A 19,199-nucleotide genomic window follows, 5' to 3' on the forward strand; every position below is an offset into this window, starting at 1 on the left:
AAGGTTTCACTTTCCCTCAGTGGCATTGGTTTCCCTTCTGGCTCCCCAAACTCAGCAAAATTCAGGAAGCATGACTTCCAAGTCTTAGCTAACTTCTATCACAAATATCACTTCCTCCTTGAAGCCTTCTTTGATTTGCTACCATTCCCCAAGCCTGAACTAACCCCCAAGTTCTATGGTATTTTCTTTTTCTACCTGAAATTATGATTATCTGTAGTGTGACTCTGTATGCCTGCTGGCCTGAAATCTCCTTGATAGTAGAATTGGGCCTTATTCATCCTTAATATCCCCCTCTCCCTCATTCAGTTTCATTGATGTCCATGTGTCTTGTACAAAGGAGGATACAGTACTTTATATTTGAATAGCACTTAATATTTTGCTCTTTCTGTTTTCTTTTGAATTTTCCATATATCAGCAAAGGAAGGCTTTATCATCTTCACTTTCATTTTTCAAATGAGAAAACTGAGTATTTGAGTGATGTACCTAAGTATGCATAAAAAGATAAAAAATTTTTTTTGCCTTCCAAATTCATCAGTACTGTTTCTACTATACCATTCTGCCTGATGAATGAGAGGACTTGAATTTTTGTTAGGGTTTTATTATTTTTTTTTAATTATGCGGAATTCTAGTGAGGAAAGAACCTGTTGAGATGCCATCACACCATCTCCAGCGTCCCGGGGAGGCCCACATGACAAGCAGGGGAGTGTGTGAGAATTCCTTGATCTGTCTGAAATATTTAAAATTCAGCCATTAATCATAACAGCTGCATTCTGGCTTCAAGTGATCAGCTACTAATGGTTTCGACATTCTGAGTTTTAGAAATTCCTATTAATTGTCCTTAAAAAAGGGCAGAAATGAATAATCTTGACTTCATTTGTGAGAAAAGAATCAATCTCTCTCACTCTTAGGTGCCCCTCTCCTTTTTTTTCTCCTCAAAATGTTTTGATCTAAAATGCAGTTTTTTTTTGCTGGGCCTGTTTCTCTGGGTCTGACTTTGAATGGCTGCATGTTCTGAGAGGTTGAGGTTTGGCAGTCAGAATCACCAGGGAAGGTTGGGACCGGTGATAACAGGTGCTCCTGGATCAGTTCCCATGAGCTGGCTAAGCTTTAGGACACAGCCAGCCAGGGAGACGGGCAGAACTCCAGGCCAACGAGGGTGAACACCCAACACATACTTACAATGATAGATTTCTTTCATATCAAGAAGACTGTATAACTTTAATGTGTGAGTACATACATATACCTGTGTGTATGTGTATATGTGTGTATGTACAAATATGAGTAGGTGTCTATATGTCCCTGGTGGCTCAGAGATTAAAGCGTCTGCCTCCAATGCGGGAGACCTGGGTTCGATCCCTGGGTTGGGAAGATCCCCTGGAGAAGGAAATGGCAAACCACTCCAGTAGTCTTGCCTGGAGAATCCCATGGACAGAGGAGCCTGGTAGGCTACAGTCCACGGGGTCGCAAAGAGTCGGACACGACTGAGCGACTTCCCTTCCTTCCTTCCCTTCTGCCATGTCTATGTAGGGGAACAGAATTTCCCACCTCCAAATATATCTCTTTAGTGTATTAATTTTAAGCCGGTTATTTTCTGAGAAACAGCAGACATGGGGAAAACTCTGAACACCAAATAGGAGTTACCTCTTTGTTAGAAAAATTTACATTTACAACAGAAATCTCCATTTGTGAGGGTGTTTCATAGATATACCAGGAAGAGGAGGATGACCAAGTCTCTAGACAGTCTTATCAGTGGAGAAGGCAATGACCTAAATCCACATATTAACCTCACCTTTGTTTACTGTGCTTTTCCTGGTCACCTCCCATAACTGCTCTCCCCACCCTCAACATCCTCTTGTGTCTTTAGCTGAAGATGATATTTAAGGTGCGGATTTCAGCCATTATGACAAGTTGCTCAATTTTCTTGAGTCTTTCCCACGTACGCGTTATTACTGTTTGACTTTCTCCTGTTAATCTCTCTGATGTCAGTTTGAGTCTTAGACCAGCCTGAAGAACCTAGAGGGGCAAAGAAGAATTTCTTCCTCCCTGACACCTACCTTCTGAAAAAGCTCTTGGGCTTTTTTTTTTTTTAAGATTTATTTATTTATTTTTTTGGTTGTGGTAGGTCTTCATTGCTGCTAGCTGGCTTTCTCTAGTTGTGGTGAGCATGAGCTAGTCTTCATTGTGGTATGCAGGCTTCTCACTGCAGTGGTTTCTCTTGTTCCAGAGGACAGGCTTTAGATGTGTGGACTCAGCAATTGTGGTTCATGGGTTTATTTGCTCCATGGCGTGTGGGATCTTCCTGGACCAGGAATCGAACCTGTGTCCTTTGCATTGCAAGGTAGATTTTTAACCACTGGACCACCAGGGAAACCCCAGTTCTTGGGTTTTATTCATAGGTCCTTTTAGTCTTTACTCACAAATTCACTGAATTCAGTATGAAAATTTGGAGGTTTTCAAAATGGGTTAATTCTCATCTTAACCTGCTGTGCAAGGTAATCAGTCCATCTTCAATAAATCACTAATGATTTCAGAAATACTGAACCATTCCATGTGACAGCATTCAGCTACTAATAAGTGAAGAGTTTAATTTTCTCTCTGATGGGAACATTTGAAAAATGTTTTTAGTTATTTGTGTTTAGATGTTTAGTATGAACCTGTGTATTAGTTTGCTATGGGTGCTGTAACAAACTACCGCACACTGAGTGGCTTAACAGAAATCTATTGTTTCCCAGTTCTGGAGGCCAGAAGTCCAAGGTCAGGATGCCAGTATGGCCATGCTCCCTCTGAAGGTGTTAGAGAAAGCTCTTTTCCAGGCCTCTGTCCTAGTTCCTGCTAGTTCCTTGGCTTCTGACAGCATGACTCCAATTTTCACATGGCATTCGCCCAGCGTGCATGTCTGTGTCAAAATTTCTCCTTTTGATAAGGACACCAGTCATGTCGGATTGGAGGTCCACTCTATGCCAGTTGAGATGAATATGACCTCATCTTAACTGATTACTGTTTGCAACACCCTAATTCCAAACTAGGTTACATTCTGAGGTGCTGGTCCCCCCATTTATTTGGAGGGGGCTGCACTGTGTGGCTTATGGGATCTTAGTTCCCTGACTGGGGATTGAACCTGTTCCCCTGCCGTGGAAGTGCAGAATCCTAACTATTGGACTGCCATGGAATTCCCTGGCCTTTCCAAATTTATGTCCTTCTTATATGCAAAATACAGTCACCCCAGTCCAATGTCTCCAAAAGACAACCCATTCCAGCACCAGTTCTTAAGTCCTAAATCTCATTCAAATATCATCTAAATCAGGTATGGGTGTTACTCAGGGTATGATTTTTTTTATCCTGAGGCAAAATTCCTCTTTATTTGTGAACCTGTGACAACAGACAGAATTCAATGATGGGACAGGCGCACAATAGATAATCCATTCCGAAAAGGAAAAATCAGAAGGAAAAAGCAAGCAGTTCTGAAATCTAGCAGTGTAAACTTCACTGGATTTTTTGGCTTGAGAATAATTCTCCTTGGCTGGATGCTCTGTCCTCTGGGCCCATACAGGCAGCAACCTCATCCCCTCAGTTCTGAACAGCAGCCCTTGTCTCTGGAATGGAAGTAGTGGTTTTTCTCTCAGGGACATTTTTCCCTTTTTGAAGGATCACCCATTTGTAGCCAAACAGCTCTATTTACCCATTTCCTTCCTGTAAGATACCCAGAGTCTGCCAGCTTTCCTTCATTTTTGTCCTGACTCTGTACTTTCTGGTTATTGTATCCACAAATGACCTGACTGTTATCTGTAGCAAAATGTTATCTGGCCACGCCCCTGGTGCTCCCTCCAGAGCATGCAGTGCCATTTTTTTTTGCAATATCATAGGGTGAGAATTTTCCAGATCTTCAAGTTCCAGTTTCTTTTTGCTTAGCAGCTCCTTGTTCAATTTCTTTCTCTCTTCTCAGCAACAAGGAGGAATCTGTCCGCACTGTCAACACTTGACTTGGAAATTTCCTCCACGAAATATCCAGGCTTATAACTTTCAAGTTGTACCTGCCACAAACAGAAGAATGCAATTCAGCCAAGTTTTCAGACACTTCATCACAAGTATTCCCTTTCCTAATTATATCTGCAATGACACTGTTTTTTTTAAATTTATTTTTTATTGAAGGATAATTGCTTTACAGAATTTTGTTGTTTTCTGTCAAACCTCAACATGAATCAGTCATAGGTATACATATATACTCTCCTTTTTGAACCTCCCTCGCATCTCCCACCCCATCTCACCCCTCTAGATACATACAGAGCCCCTGTTTGAGTTTCCAGAGCCATACAGCAAATTCCCGTTGTCTATCTATTTTACATATGGTAATGTAAGTTTCCATGTTACTCTTTCCATACATCTCACCCTCTCCTCCCCTCTCCCCATGTCCACAAGTCTATTCTCTATGTCTGTTTCTCCATTGCTGCCCTGTAAATAGATTCTTCAGTACCACTTTTCTAGATCTTCAAGTTCTAGATCTTCTAGATCTTCCGTCTATATGCGTTAGAATACAATATTTATCTTTCTCTGTCTGATTCACTTCACTCTGTATAATAGGCTCTAGGTTTATCCACCTCATCAGAATTGACTCAAATACATTCCTTTTTATGGTTGAGTAATATTCCATTGTGTATATGTACCACAACTTCTTTATCCATTCATCTGCTGATGGGCATCTAGGTTGCTTATATGTTCTAGCTATTGTAAATAGTGCTGTAATGAACCATGGGATACATGTCTCTTTTTCAACTCTGGTTTCCTCAGGGTATATGCCTAGGAGTGGGATTGCTGGGTCATGTGGTGTTTTATTCCTAGTTTTTAAAGGAATCTCCATACTGTCTTCCAAAGTGGCTGTATCAATTTACATTTCCAGCAACGGTGCAAGAGTATTCCCTTTTCTCCACACCCTCTCCAGCATTTATTATTTATAGACATGTTGATGAAGGTCATTCTGACTGGTGTGAGGTGATATATCTCATTGTAGTTTTGATTTGCACTTCTCTAATAATGAGCAGTGTTGAGCATCTTTTCATGTGTTTGTTAGTCATTTGTATGTCTTCTTGGGAGAAATGTCTGTTTAGGTCTTTTTCCCAATTTTTTATTAGGTTGTTTGTTTTTCTGGCATTGAGTTGTATGAGCTGCTTGTATATTTTGGAAATTAATCCTTTTTCAGTTGTTTCATTTGTGATTATTTTCTCCCATTCTTAGGGTTTTCTTTTCACCTTGCTTAGTGTTTCCTTTGCTGTGCAAAAGCTTTTAAGTTTAATCAGGTCCCACTTGTTTACTTTTGTTTTTATTTCCATTACTCTAGGAGGTGGGTCATAGAGCATCTTGCTTTGATTTATGTTATCGAGTGTTCTGCCTGTTTTCCTCTAAGAGTTTTATATTTTCTGGTCTTACATTTAGGTCTTTAATCTATTTTGAATTTACATTTGTGTATGGTGTTAGTGAGTGTTCTAATTTCATTCTTTTACATGTCACTGTCCGGTTTTCCCAGCGCCATTTATTGAAGCAGCTGTCCTTGCCCCATGTATATTCTTGCCTCCTTTGTCAAAAATAAGGTACCCATAGGTGCATGGGTTTATTTATGAGCTTTCTATCTTGTTCCATTGGTCTATATTTCTGGGTTTTGTGCCAGTACCATACTGTCTTGATGAGTGTAGCTTTGTAGTATAATCTGAAGTCAGGAAGATTGATTCCTCCAGCTCCATTCTTCTTTCTCAAGACTGCTTTGGCTATTTGGGGTCTTTTGTGTTTCCACATGAATTGTGAAATTTTTTGTTCTCATTCTGTGATAAATACCATTGGTAATTTGATAGGGATCATACTGAATCTGTAGATTGCATTTGGTAGTATAGTCATTTTCACAATATTGATTCTTCCTACCCAGGAACATGGAAAATCTCTCCATCTGTTTATGTCATCTTTGATTTCTTTCATCAGTGTCTTATAATTTTCTGTGTACAGTTCTTTTGTCTACTTATAGTTAGTTATAATTCAGTCACTCAGTCGTGTCTGACTCTTTGCAACCCCATGGACTGCAGCACACCAGGCCTCTCTGTCCATCACCAACTCCTGGAGTTTACTCAGACTCCTGACCATTGAGTGAGGGACATCCAACCATCTCATCCTCTGTCATCTCCTTCTCCTCCTGCCTTCAATCTTTCCCAGCATCAGGGTCTTTTCCAGTGAGTCACTTCTTTGCATCAGGTGGCCAAAGTATTGGAGTTTTAGCTTCAGCATCAGTCCTTCCAAAGAACATTCAGGACTGATTTCCTTTAGGATTGAACAGTATGATCTGCTTGCAGTCCAAGGCACTCTCAAGAGTCTTCTCCAACACCACAGTTCAAAAGCATCAATTCTTTAGTGCCTAGCTTTCTTTATGGTCCAACTCTCACATCCATACATGACTACTGGAAAAACCATAGCTTTGACTAGATCATACTTTGCCTTTGTTGGCAAAGTAACATCTCTGCTTTTGAATAAGCTGTCTAGGTTGGTTGTAGCTTTTCTTCCCAGGAACAAGTGTCTTTTAATTTTGTGGCTGCAGTCACCATCTGCAGTAACTTTGGGGCCCCCCAAAATAAGGTCTGTCACTGTGTCCATTGTTTCCCCATCTATTTGCCATGAAGTGATGGGACCGGATGCCGTGATCTTAGTTTTCTTAATGTTGAGTTTTAAGCCAACTTTTTCACTCTCCCCTTTCACTTTCATCAAGAGGCTCTTTAGTTCTTCACTTTCTGCCATAAGTGTGGTGGCATCTGCATATCTGAGGTTATCAATATTTCTCCCGGCAATCTTGATTCCAGCTTGTGCTTCATCCAGTCCAGCATTTCTCATGATGTTCTCTGCCTATAAGTTAAATAAGCAGGGTGACAATATACAGCCTTGATGTACTCTTTTTCCTATTTGGAACCAGTTGTTGTTCCATGTCCAGTTCTAACTGTTGCTTGCTGATCTGCATACAGGTTTCTCAAGAGGCAGGTCAGGTTGTCTTTTTCAGAATTTTCCACAGTTTGTTGTTATCCACACAGTCAAAGTCTTTGGCATGGTCAAGAAAGCAGAAGTAGATATTTTTCTGCAACTCTCTTGCTTTTTCCACGATCCAATAGATGTTGGCAATTTGTCTCCTGAGGTAAGTTTATTCCTAGATAATTAATTCTTTTTGTTGCAATGGTGAATGGGATTGATTCCTTAATTTCTCATTCTGATTTTTCATTGTTAGTACATAGAAACATGAATGATTTCTATGTATTGATTTTGTATCCTGCAACTTTGCTAAATTCACTGATTAGCTCTAGTAATTTCCTGATACTATCTTTAGGATTTTCTATATACAGTATCATGTCATCTGCAAACAGTGAGAGCATTACTTCTTCTTTTCCAGTCTGGATTCATTTTATTTCTTTTTCTTCTCTGATTGTTGTAGCTAGGACTGCCAAAACTATGTTGAGTAACAGTGGTGAAAGTGGACACCCTTGTCTTGTTCCTGATCTTAGGGGGAATGCTTTCAGTTTTTCACCATTGAGAATAATGTTTGCTTTAGGCATATCATATACGGCCTTTACTCTGTTGAGGTAGGTTCCTTCTATGCCTGTTTTTTGAAGAGTTTTAATCATGACCCTGTTTCTAAGTAAGGTCACATTCTGAGGTACTTGGGTTTAAGATTTTAACGTATGAATTTTGAAGGGACACTTTTTTTTTTTTTTTAGTTTTTTTGCTGCATCAAGTCTTAGTTGCAGCAGTTGGGATCTCTGATCTTTTTTGCATTGTGTGGGCTCTTTAGTTGTGGCCTGCAGATTCTTGGCTGAGGCATGCAGGATCTAGTTCCCTGCCTAGGGATCAAACCGGGGCCCCCTGTGTATTGGGAGTGTGGAGTGTCTTAATCACTGGACCATGAGGGAAGTCCCTGAGGGGACACTATTAAACCCATCAAAGTGAAAGTTGCTCAGTTATGTCCGACTCTTTGCGACTCCATGGACTATATAGTCCATGGCATTCTCTAGACCAGAATACTGGAGTGGGTAGCCTTTCCCTTCTCCAGGGGATCTTCCCAACCCAGGGATTAAACTCAGGTCTCCCGCATTGCAGGTGGATTCTTTACCAGCTGATCCACAGGGAAAGCCAAATTAAACCTATAACAACCTGTTAAGTTTCAGTTTTTTAGAAAGATCTAACTACCCCCTCACTCAAGTTCCACATTCAGTTTTGACATAGGTATCCTTATATGACAAGTCAGCCACCAGAGATATCAGTAGATAAACTAGTCAGTTTCTGTGGAATCAAATTCAAGGCAGCACGACCGCCTAAAGCAAGGTCTTAGCTCCATGTCCCAGCCCAGGTATACTGATAATCACTAAATAATAGCCACTCTTTACCATATTTCTACGATATATGAAAGACTATCCTAGAGATTTTCCCTGGTGGCTCAGATGGTAAAGCGTCTGCCTACAATGAGAGAGACCTGGGTTCAATCCCTGGGTCGAGAAGATCTCCTGGAGAAGGAAATGGCAACCCACTCCAGTATTCTTGCCTGGAAAATCCCATGGACGGAGGAACCTGGTAGGCTACGGTCCATGGGGTCGCAAAGAGTCGGACACGAATGAGCAACTTCACTTTCACATCCTAGAGTCCTAATAGTTATTATGTAATCTTAGAAAAACACTTCAAAATACTATTTGTAGTGCCCGTATTACAGATTAGAAAACTCTAATTAGAAAACAGATTAGATTAGAAAACTCTTGCTCATTCTGACCTGAGTTTGACTTACTTGCTCATGGTCACAGGCTGCAGAGATCCAAGCCTTGCAGTGTTTCAGAAACTTGTCATGACTGAGTCAGTCTGAAATCATCTGTAGACCTGGTGTTTGACTTGCTTTGGCTGACTCATCTTCACAGCCTCACCCCTGTCAGGGGCCTAGGTCCAGGGGCCCAGGGATCTTCCCCTTTAGAAACAATTCACAAGCATTCTAAAATCCTTGCTTGAGAAGATGATTAAGTTGGAGGTAGAGCTCATGTTTTGTCTATGCCAGAGGCCAAAATTTGGAGATACCCAGGAGAGAGTGTGTTGTGTTTGTGAACGTCATCTATCTTGTATGACACGGAACCAGAAATTTGATATCTGCACATTAGGTCAGTTTCAAAAGATTATGGCAAACTCTAGTCACACATTTGGACTTCTCCTCAGGGACCCACAATGGATCTCCTGTTGCACAAATTCGTGTCGATGTGCTTTGAGTCTGTTTATAAATGGCCTCTACCACCTCCAGGGCTAGTAAGTTCCCAAAGTTTTCCGCCTGCTGTGTAAAGTTGTATTTCCCTTTAAGTGTTCCCGCATGGCTTTCTTCCAATTTGGAGGCTGCTCCCTAGTTCTCATGTGTAGGGTTAGCTGAACAAGGCCATGTACAACTTCTCACTTCCCTTCATCATTATCTTCGGAGACTTGGATTAGATTGTTTCCGAGCCCTAGTCTTTTCAGGCAGAGGAAGCCGTATTGTTTGAAAACTTTCCTAACACTGCAGAGCCTGCCTCCCCTTCATCATCCTGGCTTTCCACCACTCCAGGTCTGCTCCGGCTGTTAATCTCCAGAAATGTGGTACCCAGGGCAGCAAGGGGCCTCCCAGGCAGGACTCCTACCCGCACCCCTTGCCAGTGATAATGAAATATCTTGGCCCCATCTTTATTGTTCTCATCCCCCTGAAGATTCATTCCACCAGGAGTGTACCTCGGAGAATTCTAAAGCGACAGATGTCCCATGAAAAGGAAAGCAAATTTCCTCTGGGGTCACATCATGTGCTGTCATTCCAAGTCTCTGATTTTAGATTCTGAAGTTCTGAAAGCCCCCGAAGAGTGGAATCTCCTGCTGTGAGGGTGCGTGGCTAGCTAGGGAGAGCTCTTGAAGTGGGCTTTATTTCAAACGTGAGGACCTGGTTTATTAGAAGCCAAGGGGAGAAAAAACCACACCTGAGACTTCTCACATGCTTGTGAAATGCAGATATGAGAAGAAACATTGTTGGGATCAATCAGAATCAGCTGGCCACCTGGTTGGAAGGAGATGGCAAGAAGGGAATGGGGAAACTTTGAAAATCCTGCCTTGAATAGAGTGCCCTGACTCCCTAGGGTTGGACCAGGATGAATGAGATCTGCTTTGGCTTGAGCTGACATCCAATCCCTGGAGTGAATGGTGTCGGCCGCAGGAGGCAGGGGATTCTGTTCTTCTTTTTCAATAGAACATTTGTGGTGCCTGGTTTAGAATCTCTCAACCCTGTCATCCCCACTCTCTTTGAAGGATGGCTTGTCAACACTGAGTGTTGGGTAAACCTTGAAAAGGTAGTCTCGTTCTTGGCCCAGTGCTGATTTAAAATTAGGTTTTCCTCCATATTTGCAACCGAAAATCAACTCAAAGACTTGGCTTAACTAACAGTAGGCCAATGAGAAAGAAAAATAACCATATTAGTGATAGCTCTGCCTTTTAGGAAACATTCACTGAAAAGTGTTTTTTTTTTCACCCAAAGTGACACTATTTTCTGTTCAACCACTTGTAGGTAGAAAAACCCAAATGGGAAGATGAGAGAGGCAGGGTTAGAGAGAAAAGACCATGGATGTACTGAAATGAGCAGAGTTTCAAGCCAGCCAAATACAATCACTTCCAGTAATTTCAGAAAGGTGATTAAACTCTCTGGGATAATGATATCTATTGCATAGGTTTGACTTGAGAAAAACATGTTATAAAGTCTATAAGGTGATTAATGCAGTATGCAGAGCATGGCAGGTAAACAATAGACATTCTTTTTCATTTCCAGAGGCACTAAGGTTCTTGTGCAAAGGGAAATCTTGCCAGTATATAATCATGCACTACCTCCTTGTTTAATTTCCTTTTCGTATATACTATGGAGAAACATATATGAACCAATAGCAACATAGCAACATTTTCCAAGAGGGTTAGTTATGACTGTAGAGGGTGTGCCCAGTAGACAGGCCCTTCATCCTTCCTCAGAAGGGCACAGAGAGGAAGTGAGCAGTATGTCATTTGAGCAGACAGGGAACATCTGTGATGGAGGTTGTCACTGATGACAGGTTGAGAAGAAATGGTCTTACTCCAATAATAAAATAATAGTTAATAATAGAGCAAATATTAGAACCTAATGTATTGATTGTGTGGGGTCTACTAAAACAGGAAGTGAGCACATTTATTTTTTGATTTTTGACAAGTGAAAACCTGCTCTCTGATAAAGAACTAGAGAAAATGGCAAGACATGAAAACTTGGAGAGCCACTTCCCAAGTGGCTCAGGGCAAAGTATCTGCCTGCCAATGTAGGAGATGCAGGAGACACAGGTTTGATCCCTGGGTTGGGAAGATCTCCTGGAGGAGGAAATGGGAACCCTCCCCAGTATTCTTGGGTGGAAAATCCCACGGACAGAAGAGCCTGGAAAGCTACAGTCCATGGGGTCGCAGGCTGAGTCACTGAGCACACACTCACAAAAACATGTATAGAAGTTGCAGTGCTCAAAGGGACTCATTACTTAAGAACAAAAGAAGAGTATCTTGTGCTGGGTGAAACAGAACCCAGCCACCTAAGATGGCCCAGGTCTGTTGTCTGTGGGCAGCCTGACCTCCTCTACCTGCCATTCCATTCTGTAATCTTCTGGGACATGTACCCAATGCAATCCTTTTCTTTCCCATGTCCTCCTTTTCAGCACTTCAGGCTGACTTAGAAGATCCCTCCTTGAGGCCCTCACTGTACCCCTCTATGTGCTTTTTAATAAGTGTGTTTCATGAGTTCCTCTTGATCTTAAGGGATCTTCTTTAGGAAAAAGAATACAAAATTAGGCATGAAATTATTAATTTGGAATGGGCAAAGAAATCATACCAAATTAAAAATGTTGAATAGCCAACATATTCCACAGGAGTCTCAAACTGGGGAAATCGTTCACTGCTTTAATCAATTAAGTAACTGATAAATCTCTCTATTTGTACATTTTTGGTGCCACAGTCTGATCACTTTTTCCCATGACAGTGTTTTGGAATATTATCTACAGTGAAAATAGAAAGATAATTCACTCTTTTCTTTATCATAGTTGATTGAAATTGGTTTTTATTATTCATGACTTAGAATGATTTCATTCAGCTTCACAACTTGGTAATTTCATGTAAATTCTTAGCATTTCTGTCAAGTTTGGGAAAATAATCATGCTTTTTTCCTATGAAAACTGTAAGATTTCAGGGCATTTCCCTTTTTTTTGTTGTTGTTCATTGACTAACCTTCAGTGTTGTTTGAATTGATTTTTTTTTAGGAATGTTCCTGGAATCTAGAATGGCTGGCAATAACTTAATTATACTTGAAAGTTACCATATTCTGCATAAATATGTTCCACTAAACTCAAAATGTTTCCCCTATTCAACTTCCTAAAAGCTGCATCCACCCCAATGCTCAAGATCAGTAAAATGGCCTCTGACACTTAAGGGGAAAGATAATGGAGGGTAAATTGGGTTGGTAAGAGACAGCAGTAAACCCATTGAAGTTAAGTTACCTTTTGCAAGTTTTATACAATTGTATGACCTTAACCTTCACTTGTTTCATGGTTAATCTGCCTCTACCTGTTGGCTCTAGACCTACCCCCACTGCCACTTGGGGAGGGTCAGACAGATAAACAAAGAGGGTACTCCAGGCCCTGTATGCGTATACCATTAATGCCTTTCCTTCTGCCTCCCTCCATCCAGCTCCTACTTAGCCTGTCATGTCCAGCTCACACGCTACCTCCTCCACCATGACCACCTGGTCTTGTATTGTTCCAATCAACTTCCCAGCTGCCACTGCCACATTCCCAGCAAGGCGATCATCAACCTGGGGGCAAGGGCACCTAGCGCAGCTTTGGCACTTGATTCAGGCACTCAGCAAATCATTCTTGGTCGATGGATTTGAAAAACCATCTGTTTTCTAATTGGTTAACTAATTGGTGACTACTATCCTGACCTGGACCAGTCACTGAAACCAGATGTTTCTCCTAGTTATTTTAAGGATTGCTTTCTAAATGGAATTTTGACTCCTTTTTCCAAAGATAAAGGAAAGCCTGCTGGGTTATTGCCTACAGAATGTAGAAAAGAGAAAAGCCTTTCATAGATGACTGATCTCTAAAACAGATGTGCCAAGTTCCTTGGGCTAAAAACTCTTTAGTTGGAAATGAATCAGGGCATTTTTAATATGACTTTTCAGAAGATGTACTTTGAGCAATGCTAATAATGATCAGTGTGATGGTGACTTGGTTTAAATGATCTGAGGATCGAGAGTGCTAATAAAACTGCCCAGAGGAACATGAGATCACCTGATAGAGCAGAACTAATGAAGGAGCCACTGCACAAAAGTGTCTCTTGTCAGAGAGAAAGTATTTGTGTGTGGTCTCATCCAACGATGCACTTGACAAGGACAGAAATAGAAAACCGTTTGTGGCCACCAGACAGAGATGTTCCTAGTGCCTTGGTTTATTATCCCTACTATGGTGCTTCCTTCTTTCCTAAAAATCTTTTTTTTTTTTTGCTTTTCCCTCTTTGCCTTTTCAGTGGGCTTCTACACCTTTGGTGAGTTTTCATCAGCACATTTCATTCTTAACTGAACAATGAAAAGATCAGGGAGGGAGAAGGGAGAAAATGAGTATATTACTAATTGTAATAGGGAAGTCAGGGGGAATTGTGCTGGCTTCCTTGTTGTTCATGCAAATCATGCTGTTAATTTTCCTTGACATATACAAGAAGGAGATGAGGGTTCCTGTGTTTAAACAAAGAACTGTGAGCTTCAGGGGCCTCCTATATGTTAGGATGACACAGTAGGTTATTGAGAACCTACTGTGGACCAAGCTCTGTGCTTTGCATGGAAGCTAGAGGAAAAAGACAAATCTCCTGTCCTCAGGGAGCTCAGAAGATCTCTAGTCTGACATTTGTCATCCTTACAGCACAGTGATGGTGATCCTTGACTGGATGCCTTTTGTGTGTTAAGAACTGTGACAGCCCCAGTGAGCTAAGACACCTTTGTCCAAGGAGGTCAGACCAGGACCTGCATCATAATGGCAGAGAGCAGTTAGGCCTTATATCCGTGGGAACAGAGGGAGAAATCGGTGTGCGCTGTGAAGGAGAGAAAGGGCAGAAGCGGAACACAGGCGTTTGCTTACAAAGCTTAGCTTACAGCAGTCCTAGGAAGTGACTGTTATCCTCTCTAAAATATGAGACGTTCTGCCTCCCGGTAGTTGGCTCTTCTCCATGTCCCGTAGCTCTGGACACAGAGCGCCTCAAAAGTTGAGCAGGTCTTTACGTCTGTGTATCATCAAAACATTTTGGCACAGGATAAACCCTCAATAAGTCCTTGGGGAATGAAGTACCTAGAAGTTCTGGAAGCAGATTTCAAATTCAGAACTCTCTGATTCCAGATTCTGTGGTCTTCTCTTCCATGGTGAGTGCTGCTGACGAAATGGAGAAGCCCAGATGAGTAGCAAGCTTGGAGAAACAGACCTAAGCCCATTGTTGAACATCCTGAGTTTTAGTGATGATGGAATTCCTTAAGGTCCCTAGGAAACGTGGGTCTGATGCTGAGGAGTGAGGTCAGAGCTGAAGGCATGCTCTAGAACCATAGGGAATGGGGGGAAGAGCTGAGATGGATGGAGATGGAGTAGAGAGGGGCCTGGGTGTGGGGAAAGTGACCTTCGTAGTGTTATTTGGATGGTCCAGGTTGCATGGGCCATGAAGATCCTTCAGTGAACCACCTCATTTTGTAGGTGAAGAAACTGAGAACTGAAAGGTTAAGTGCACACACAGTTGGAGGCTGAACTCATGCTAGAACCCTGACTTCTGGGCTCCCTGCACCTGCCTGTCCAGTGAATTGCTTGGGTTACCCATGAGCAAACATTTAATGTGTCCACGGTCACTGGTATCCATCATTGCTTTGTATTTCTACTTTTTTAAATGGAGGTTAAGGGCAACTAGATAAGCATTAGATCCTGAGAAAGTGTCTTGTGTTGTGTGTGTGTGTGTGTGTGTGTGTGTGTGTCTGTGCAGGGGCAGGCAGGTCATTTGGTCATTGGTCTCTAAAAAAATAAGATTCCTCATCACCTGACAGTGGAGATCTGGTAGTGTCCGGCACTTAGCATGACTATCCATTTGATCTTACAGGAACATTGCAAGGATCTGATGGAATTATGTAATAAAGAATATCCTGTGTACAAATTTGATAAGCTCTTAACAATATGGTGCCTGACAGCCTCTCACTTAAAGAGAAGACGTTCTGTCAATCAGCATGAAGATGCTAAAATCTCCGCTTCCATAACGTTCTTTGTGCCTGCAAAGCAGCTTTCTTCTCTCTGACTCTAAGTGTCTTTAATATAATATGCCAACTGTGGCAATTGGAAGCATAACGAACAGTAAGTTGCTTTCTTAACTCTCAAGAACTTGTTATTCCCCTGACACCAGCAAGACTCTTCTTCTGAGCGATGCTATATTAGCACTTTATTCCATCCTCCATCCACTGCTCTCTCCCCCACTTGGAGGGCAGGATGGAAGCAAACAACCATTGATCAGGCCTTTGCCCTAAGGTTGGCACTCTGTCAGATGATCTGTTAACCCTCTTAATCCTCCAACAGTCTTGGAAGGGTGGTGGGTGAGGGCCATGATAGTGTCCTCTTTGTAGAGATCAGGAAACTGTTATGGACTGAACTGTGTCTCTCCTAAATTATTATGGGTAAGCCCTAACACTCATTGGGTCTATATTTGGAGATAAGGCCTTTAAAGAGGTCATTAAAGTTAAATGAAATCATAAGGGGGGGGCCCTAATCCAATAGGTTTGGTGTCTTTGTAGGAAGAGGGACCTCAGGGTTTTGCACACACAGAGAAAAGGCCATGTGTAGGCACAGCAAGAAGGCAGCAGCTGAAAGCCCAGGAGAGAGCCTCAGGAGAAACCAAACCTGCCAACTCCTTGATCTCAGACTTCTAGCTTCCAGATCTGTGAGAAAATAAGAGTCTGTTGTTCAAGCCCAGCGTGTGGTATTTTATTATGGCAGCTCTTGCCAAACTAATACTCTGTGGCTCAGGGAGATGAAATTTTTTGCCTAGAAATGACTATTTCCCCAATTTGGAGAATCAGAAGAAGACCCCGAGGGCAGAGATAGGGCTTAGGAGATGTGGGCTTACATCCTGGCTGTGTGGCTAATAAGCTGTATGGCATAGAGAGAGTTGCTGCATATCTCTGGCCCTGTACTTTATCTACTGAAAGTAAAATAAGCAAACGATTGAGCTCTGGCATCTCTTCAAACTCTGAAATCTGTCTTTCTTGACAATTTCTTGTATGCTTTATTTCCTTATTTGTGAAAGGAGATAAGAATATGCTAAACGGTCTGAGGAATATACAGACCCCAATGTATACAGACCCCAATTAAAGGCAGGACTAAGTGTGTGGAAGATAACATAGCCCACAGATATGCCTGTACTTGAGTCAGCTCCTTCCTAGCCAAGGGGTCTTGGATAAGTGCTCTCACTTTTTCTAAGCTTCCTTTAGTTTTTCTACAAATGGGCAGAACAGCATTCCTTAATTTAAAGGATTGTAGTGAAAACTAAATGAGATGCTCCCTGGAACAAGTTCAACATTTACAATGTTGGTCAAAACTGACTAAATTGAAGTCATGATGTACAAATAGGTTGTAACCTTCAGTTTGGAACTACCAGAATGTTCCATGGCATCCTGTGAGCAGTCACTTAGCTCGACCTTTGTGACATGTGTACCTCTGGGGCAGGATGTCAGTATAGGAAGTCTTGGGCCGTGGAGTTAGACCTGGGCTAAGAAGATCCCAAACTGGGGTAAGCCCCTGTTTCCTCATAACTTTTGCAGAGGAATTGTAGGGTTCAGTTGATCACATGTATGTCAAAATGTCTAGCTTACCCTGGCCCAAAGCAAGACTTCAGTAAACATTAATTCTCTTCTCATTTCTAACCAAGTGGAAATCCATAATCTCTGACAATATAAGCAGTTTCTTAGAACATCTGGCCCTGCTATGTCTGTCTGTTAGGTTCAGCTAGTCTTTGATAAGAAACAAAAGGCTGCTTGTCTACACTGATTGCTTTGAGGGGCTTCTTTGGGATCAAGTTTCAGTAACTTCAGTCTTGCAGAGGTGCCTGTGTATTGTTAGCTTTCAATGAATTTGGTGGTTAGGGACCTTACAGTGTAGAAGAATGAAATGTTCAGCTTTGGTTAGATGTCTTTTCTGAGTAAGAAACTGTTTTGCCTACAAATCAAGGTGATATGAGTGTCCAAAGCATTGCTTATTATAAATGGGGTGCCTTTACTATGAATCCAGGGCAAAAGCAAACTTCAGTTCAGTTCAGTTCAGTTCAGTCGCTCAGTCGTGTCCGACTCTTTGCGACCCCATGAATCGTAGCACACCAGGCCTCTCTGTCCATCACCAACTCCCGAAGTCCACCCAAACCCATGTCCATCAAGTCAGTGATGCCATCCAACCATCTCATCCTCTGTTGTCCCCTTCTCCTTCCGCCCCCAATCCTATCCAGCATTAGGGTCTTCTCCAATGAGTCAACCCTTCACATGAGGTGGCCAAAGTATTGGAGTTTCAGCTTCAACATCAGACCTTCCAATGAACACCCAGGATTGATCTCTTTTAGGATGAATTGATTGGATCTCCTTGCAGTCCGAGGGACTCTCAAGAGTCTTCTCCAACACCACAGTTCAAAAGCATCAATTCTTCGGCGCTCAGCTTTCTTCACCGTCCAACTCTCACATCCATACATGACCACTGGAAAAACCATAGCCTTGACTAGACGGATCTTTGTTGGCAAAGTAATGTCTCTGCTTTTAAATATGCTATCTAGGTTAGCCATAACCTTCCTTCCAAGGAGTAAGCGTCTTTTAATTACATGGCTGCAATCACCATCAGCAGTGATTTTGGAGCCCAAAAAAATAAAGTCTGACACTGTTTCCCCATCTATTTGCCATGAAGTGATGGGACCAGATGCCATGATCTTAGTTTTCTGAATGTTGAGCTTTAAGCCAACTTTTTCACTCTCCTCTTTCACCTTCATCAAGAGGCTCTTTAGTTCTTCTTCACTTTCTGCCATAAGGGTGGTGTCATCCGCATATCTGAGGTTATTGATATTTCTCCTGGCAATCTTGATTCCAGCTTGTGTTTCTTCCAGCCCAGTGTTTCTCATGATGTACTCTGCATATAAGTTAAATAAGCAGGGTGACAATATACAGCCTTGACATACTCCTTTTTCTATCTGGAACCAGTCTGTTGTTCCATGTCCAGTTCTAACTGTTGCTTCCTGACCTGCATACAGGTTTCTCAAGAGACAGGTCAGATGGTCTGGTATTCCCATCTCTTTCAGAATTTTCCACAGTTTATTGTGATCCACACAGTCAAAGGCTTTGGCATAGTCAATAAAGCAGAAATAGTTTTTCTGTTTTCTCTCTCTGAAGAAAGTAGGGAAAACCACTAGACCATTCAGGTATGACCTAGATCAAATCCCTTATGAGTATACCGTGGAAGTGACAAATAGATTTAAGGGTCTAGACCTGATAGACAGAGTGCCTGATGAACTATGGACAGAGGTTCGTGACATTGTACAGGAGACAGGGATCAAGAAAATCCCCATGGAAAAGAAATGCAAAAAAGCAAAATGGCTGTCTGAGGAGGCCTTACAGATAGCTTGGAAGAGAAGAGAAGCGAAAAGCAAAGGAGAAAAGGAAATACGTTCCCATCTGAATGCAGAGTTCCAAAGAATAGCAAGGAGAGATAAGAAAGCCTTTCTCAGCGATCAGTGCAAAGAAATAGAGGAAAACAACAGATTGGGAAAGACTAGAGATCTCTTCAAGAAAATTAAAGATACCAAAGGAACATTTCATGCAAAGATAGGCTCGATAAAGGACAGAAATGGTATGGACCTAACAGAAGCAGAAGATATTAAGAAGAGGTGGCAAGAATACACAAAAGAACTGTACAAAAAAGATCTTCACGACCCAGATAATCACGATGGTGTGATCACTCACCTAGAGCCAGACATCCTGGAATGTGAAGTCAAGTGGGCCTTAGAAAGCATCACTACGAACAAAGCTAGTGGAGGTGATGGAATTCCAGTTGAGCTATTTCAAATCCTCAAAGGTGATGCTGTGAAAGTGCTGCACTCGATAT

At 41.9% G+C, this 19,199-nt stretch overlaps 1 protein-coding gene across 6 annotated transcripts in view; it reads left to right on the forward strand.

Moving 5' to 3' along the window:
- The window catches only part of LOC145512873 (uncharacterized), a 606,383-nt gene that overhangs the window by 134,536 nt on the left and 452,648 nt on the right, over positions 1-19,199 (forward strand). For 2 of the 6 annotated variants that reach the window (XR_014058879.1, XR_014058881.1), the window contains exons 1-2: positions 14,085-14,461; positions 15,178-15,425. The exons of 3 other annotated variants lie outside the window; for them this stretch is intronic. The gene's annotated coding sequence lies outside the window, so the exon portion shown is untranslated. Of the gene's footprint in view, positions 1-14,058; positions 14,462-15,177; positions 15,426-19,199 lie in introns of those variants that run through there. One more of the 6 variants, XR_014058882.1, reaches the window with a different exon arrangement.

Source organism: Giraffa tippelskirchi, chromosome 7, assembly GCF_054371585.1.
Source record: "Giraffa tippelskirchi isolate mGirTip1 chromosome 7, T2T-mGirTip1v1.2.pri, whole genome shotgun sequence".
Classification (NCBI taxonomy): Eukaryota; Metazoa; Chordata; class Mammalia; order Artiodactyla; family Giraffidae; genus Giraffa; species Giraffa tippelskirchi.